The sequence below is a fragment of the Trachymyrmex cornetzi genome, unplaced genomic scaffold, assembly GCF_001594075.2.
Source record: "Trachymyrmex cornetzi isolate Tcor2-1 unplaced genomic scaffold, Tcor1.1 scaffold910, whole genome shotgun sequence".
NCBI classification, from domain to species: domain Eukaryota; kingdom Metazoa; phylum Arthropoda; class Insecta; order Hymenoptera; family Formicidae; genus Trachymyrmex; species Trachymyrmex cornetzi.
In genome coordinates, this window is record NW_017300257.1 from 39,427 (window position 1) to 45,352 (window position 5,926).

General features: G+C 35.7%; 1 protein-coding gene and 1 long non-coding RNA gene across 3 annotated transcripts in view; both read right to left on the reverse strand.

Annotated features, from left to right (window-relative positions):
- Window positions 1–977, reverse strand: part of LOC108769497 (uncharacterized) — a 25,456-nt gene extending 24,479 nt beyond the window's left edge. For both annotated transcript variants that reach the window (XM_018520515.1, XM_018520516.1), the window contains exon 1: window positions 805–977. The gene's annotated coding sequence lies outside the window, so the exon portion shown is untranslated. The remainder of the gene's footprint in view (window positions 1–804) is intronic.
- Window positions 978–1,409: 432 nt separating this feature from the next.
- LOC108769498 (uncharacterized) lies at window positions 1,410–2,824 on the reverse strand. The gene is made up of 3 exons (XR_001940552.1): window positions 2,473–2,824; window positions 1,734–1,924; window positions 1,410–1,593 (listed from the first exon to the last, which is right to left on the reverse strand). It is a non-coding gene; the product is annotated as an uncharacterized LOC108769498 (long non-coding RNA).
- Between the last annotated feature and the right edge of the window lie 3,102 nt (window positions 2,825–5,926).

Consider the following 5,926-nt stretch of genomic DNA (forward strand, 5'->3'; position numbering starts at 1 on the left):
ATAAGAATATCCTTGAAGAAAAAACATCAACTCGATTAACTCTAATCGGTGATTCACTGTCAACCGTAAGTGCTCAATTCTACTAAACAGCAAACGCTATTAGTGATCAGTTCCACGGCTGATTAAATAATTGGCGTTGGTGAAACCGGCCCAAATGGTGGTTCTACCCGAGAAACATACACGCTTAGCGCTTTTTTTACCTTTTTTTAAAAAGATAAGTTTGTATACGATCACATATACAAAGGATATCATCAACTCGGTTAACCCTAATTCGAACTATAAGAATATTTTTGAAGAAAAAATTAAATCTTATATACAAAGGATATCATCAACTCGATTAACTCTAATCGGTGATTATTATGTAATTTGTAATTTAAAGATACGTTTCATGATGCATTTTAACAAAACACCTTATATTGCTCGTTTATTTGGTCGTTGGTATTTGAATTGAAATATTTTTCTTGATAAAATTTATTAAAATCAACAAATAACGAATTATTTCAATCGGCGCTTTTTTAAAGACACCCTGTATATGACGACCGTATGGTACTATAGAGAAGAGCGTGCATCAGCAAATACTATAGTATCACACACACAATGTATGTATATCTATTCTTTGTCTTAATTGCATGAAGAGATAAGCAAATAGTGTTTAGTAAGAACAGAGGGGGGAGAGGGAGAGAGAGAGGGGGGAGGGGAGAGAGAGAGAGAGAGAGAGAGAGAGAGAGAGAGAGAGAGAGAGAGAAAGAGAGAGAGAGAGAGAGAGAGAGAGACTCTGATACTGCTGATACCATTGATACTCACCACAGATACGGTTTCTTCATCAAAAAAAGAGAAATCCTTGAATGCTTCTTGTCTCGTTAAAGCGACATCAGTAGATGAAGATGACATACTGCCTAAGGTACAACAAATGACCAAGCTATAAACTACGTCTCTTTCGACTATCGCAGATGCACTACTTTCAACTATATCACACGTTCGTAGGAATGAGGACACTCCCGTCTACATATCGGCCGTTTACTTGCTCCGTCTATTCTCATCTGTTACCACCTCCGCCGACAAATACGCAGAGCACATGCGGTTACGCGACTCACGCGGGAATATATAAAGCGGTTTTATAAAAATAAGACACGATAACACTTCATAAATAATATGCTAGTTAAAAATTTATGTAAATCTGATGAAAAGAATTCTCTTGTTTGAAAAAGTGCATGTTAACATAAAAAATCTAATGTATCGGAAGTTTATATAATCTCTTCAGGTTTTTTACTGCCTTTTTTCCGCAGTATCGATTGATTCTCTCGCTGTGCTTACTTCGGGAACACGGCTGTCACCGTGGAAACCTTGTCTCTTGATAGTTATGTGTGATAGAGCATAAATCAATCTGTAAGGACTTCTTACTATTCAAAAGAAATTTGGAGATGACAAGGCAACAGAAGTCGGGCGCGGTAGTCATTGCACAAATAATATAACACTCTTTATTACAATAACGCGCTTACATGTTTCGGCTCATCTTTGAGCCCTCATCAGAAACATAAATCACCTTTATAGATACAATGTATACGTAATAACTATCTTGTTGAGCTCCCTCCGCTACACAAAAAAAATCCTATATTAAAATTAAACTCAGATGAAAGGTACAAAAAAAAGAGAAGAACAATTTTTAGAATATATCACAGATGAAATTTGGAAAACTAATAAATTTAATTCACAATGAAAGAAAGAAAACTCACCATGAACATAAAGCACCATGTTGCAAATAATAAACAACAATTATCTGGTCAAAAACTAGTTTTTGACTTGTTGGCCAGTCGGTGTCAGATTAATCCTCGAACCACACACTTATTTTCGATATCTTTGGACGACACACATGGATCATTCGTGTCCGACTCGATTTTAAGTCTCTTAAAGTGCTCGAAAAATTCTGTAAAAATTAACACATATTCTTTAAGGTCTCTACTAAATTATCCTGCTATGTAAACATTGGAAAAAATGTTTAGAAGAATTATAGAAATTACTTTCTGTACCAGAAAAAGAAAATAATTCAGTTTTAATATAAAAATTGTAACTTTGCTATACATGTACCAAAAAAAATCATTATAGGATATTTTTGTACAGATATCATAGTTTACAAAAAAAAATATTACAGGAGCCAGATGCAAAAAAAGTGCAATTATTTGAGCATCTAAATATATCATATTCTTAATGTGGACAAATAGAGTAATTTCAAAGAAAAAACAGTTTTTGATTTTATTAAAATACAAAAATGATTATTTTTTTTTGCAAACAGAAATATGTAAAAAGTGATTACAGAATATTAAATTTTTTTATAGTATGCATTCGCTGTATATCGGTGATCTGTGGACTTCCCGCATATCGACTTCCCGCAGTGAATACAGCAAAAAATATAGACACGGTAAGATAAGCCTACTTATCTATACAAAAATTGCAAAATATAACTGATTCACTTACTTGTGAAAAAGACACCTTCCAACTACAAATATGGTTCTTTCGGTTCCTCACGCAACTTTGTGACCGTACTGTTCGACAACACATAGAGATTTCTCGTCGCCGTTGTTTCCCTATATTCCCCCCATCACAAAGTTTTTTTCCGGGGGAGGGGGGAGGCACAGGGCCATGTTCACAAGTATATGAAAAATAAAAACTATTAGAAATGGCATGGACACGAAAGATCCAGTGTGTGGTTCGAGGGTTAAGTATATTATTTTTTAATTTTAGTTTAGACGCATGCTCAATTTGCAGACGGACATGGAGGGGCTTCCCAAGGTCTACTTTCCGATTATTGACAGGCTATAAATGTCGACTTGTTTTGGTTTTAGTTAGTCAGCGTCATTCTTGCATAGTAACGAAGTTTTCCTATCTTGACTATCGATCGTTTTCTGATTTTCTTTTTACATTCTAAACTAAATAACGAGTTATCTTTAGAGTTTAAAATTAAAAAATTTTAACTAAAATTAAAAAATAGTATACTTAGTCTGACACTGACCGGCCAACAAATTAAAACCCATACAGCACAGAATGTTGAAAGAATGTTACTGAGATATTGCAATGTTGAAGTGTCAATGTTTTATCAGTGTTGTATCTATATTGATTCTTCAACATTGATTATTAATGTTGCTGCAACGTTGAAATACCATTGTAACATTGAATAAATTATATATCAACATCTATTCTATTTTCTAAAAAATGAACAAAATCAGAATGTCATGTAAACAGAAAATTTAAATCATTCAAATTGATCTTTTGACAAAATTCATTTCTAAACGATATTTATATGCCTAGAATTTTAAATGCCTATTACAGTCGGAGCTGGATCTTCGTTGCTTAAATAATTCAATATTGAATTACTAATATATACTGTATATGTACTTGCATATATACCATATTGTAGTCTTTTTCAAACTGAGCGCCGAATTATTTTTCCGGACTAAACAAATGCAATTAAAACTACTCTAGTAATCGCGAATTAAATTGACAAGTTATTTGCTGCTACCATCAAGCATCATATATTATAAAGATGTTAAGATGTTAAAAACTGTTAATAAGTTTATATGTTTACGCGAGAATTGGTCGCGCGTTTAGAATGCTCGTGCGTGTGATATTGTTTGTTTGTCCGATGCGCGACATCGACTCGTGGTCTTTGTATACATAGCTATATGTTACAATTGAGAGGATGGGTGGAATAAAGGCCTAATTATAAAATCTTAATATTAATAAAAATTAAAATAAATTACTATTTTTATGTTATACCTAAATGGATACAATATTAAATGAATTTATGTAATGTCTCTTTAAGAAGTTCTTGTTATAAATCTTCTCTATTGCGATCAATTATAATACATGGCAAAGCTAATTGCCCGAAAAAGGACGTAAGTAGAATTTTGCCTTTTGTTATACCGCGTAACACGGTATTGGATTCGAGATCCAGCGGGGACGACAATAGGCGGATAATCAACTCACACAATACCGAATAACTTTTGTATAATCACTTTTTATTAATAAACTAGTATCTCTTAGTTAGATTCGTTGTCACCTTTAATCTTAGTATAATTACGTTACAGACCAGGTAACGCGACGCGCTTTTGACTTCTCGAATTGACTCTCGAATGCTTCGCATCTTTTCTTTTTATCTCCTGCTCTTCTCGGCCGTCCTTGCCGAATCAGCGCTTCCTGGTCAGCGTTCTGGTTATCGATCAAGGATGCAACGGCCGAGTTCTTTTAATCGCTTTCGCAATACCAGCCTTCCGATTCCTCTTTTTCTTTCGCAGTATTTATTAATATTATCTTATTACCATAACTCATATTTTGACATATATATACGTGCTTATGCAATGGTCACTTGTGCAATGGCACTCGTGACACTTTATTCCGCCCATCCCCTTAATTATACATCGACTAACATTCAATATTTATAGGCTATCAAAGTAGCAGTTCCAATACGATCAAAGAAGTCAAGCATGCCATGTGGAAGTACAGATTTGGATGGGTGACCGCTTAGGAAAATAAGGAAATTAATTCCTAAATGAGGTAGAAAGCGGTTTTTTTTATTATGTTTCATTAATTTTGTCGTGTATGTTCCGGAATATAATATTAATCAATAATACTTATTTTAATAATAAAATTGAATTAATTTTAATATAACGTCGCATGAGTTGCAATGTCTCACAGACATTATTATTCAACGGACATTAGATTTTGCAACATCTCTTCAACATTGAATCTACATTTCGCGATGTTACTGCAGTGTTCGCAATGTTGCAAATCAACGTTTCTGAGATATTGATTCAACGTTAGTGTGCTATATGGGAAAACTAGTTTTTGACCAGATAATTGTTGTCTATTGTTTGCGATATGGTGTTTTATGTTCATAAGCTTTCTTTTGTTACGTCCAGGCCCCAAAAGTATTTTTATCTTAGTGGAAAGAAGGAATTAGGAGGGGGCCAAGGTAGGGCGCAACTTGTACCGCTTTTTATGGCTTATCGCTCCGTGGACGCGTGCCACAACTCGAAAGCACTTGTGCGAGTCTTTGGTGCGGGTAAACGCAAATACGAAGCGCTGTTACGCCGCCCAAGACAGTGCCACTGTTGGTCCTTATTTTTGGTCAAGGAACTTAATCCTTATAACCAGGGATAGGACCCGTACGATCTTCGAGGTGAAGGAATGAGTCGGAAGGGTTAGAGAATGAAGGGAGACTCAATTTAAATTACAACTAATATTTAATATAACTTAACAATTTATGCATTACAATATTTAGTATACATTTCCTAATTTATAAATTGCATTGTATTATCCTTTTTATCTAATCGCATAGTTAATTGAGAACGGAGATTACGTGAATATGTCTATGTTTTATTATATGGTTGCATATGTGTGTGTGTGTGTGTGTGTGTGTGTGTGTGTGTGTGGGGGGGGGGGGGGGGGGGGGGGAGGGAGAAGAGCGCCTGTTAATTTCGATATAGTGTTCCAAAGATTTCAGGATTTCGTCGTAATCCGTGTCGTCTTCTGGGGGAACGGGGGAATAGGAAATGGGGGTGAATTCGTAATGGGAAGGTGATGGGAAGCTGGGAACGGTGATGGGAGAACATTCCATCAGGTCTATGAGAGGAATTTCAGAACTGCTGGGGGTGAATTCGTCTTTGGGTTTTTTACAAGAGCTAGCCGGTTGGGTGCGGGGGTCCGTTACAGTATTTATGCTCCGGTTAGGAGATGGAGTTTCCTTAAGAAGCACCTCGATCTTCGCTCTCTTCCGACGACCCGCACGATGGCGATTACGCTTGACCATCTACGCATGGAATTCTCTTTAATTTGGCTGTCGTGATGTTGGGAGAGATATGGATTCGGATGGTGAAGTTTTAACTCAAGGAACTGAATATGAGAGTGAGAGAGAGAGAGAGAGAGAGAGAGA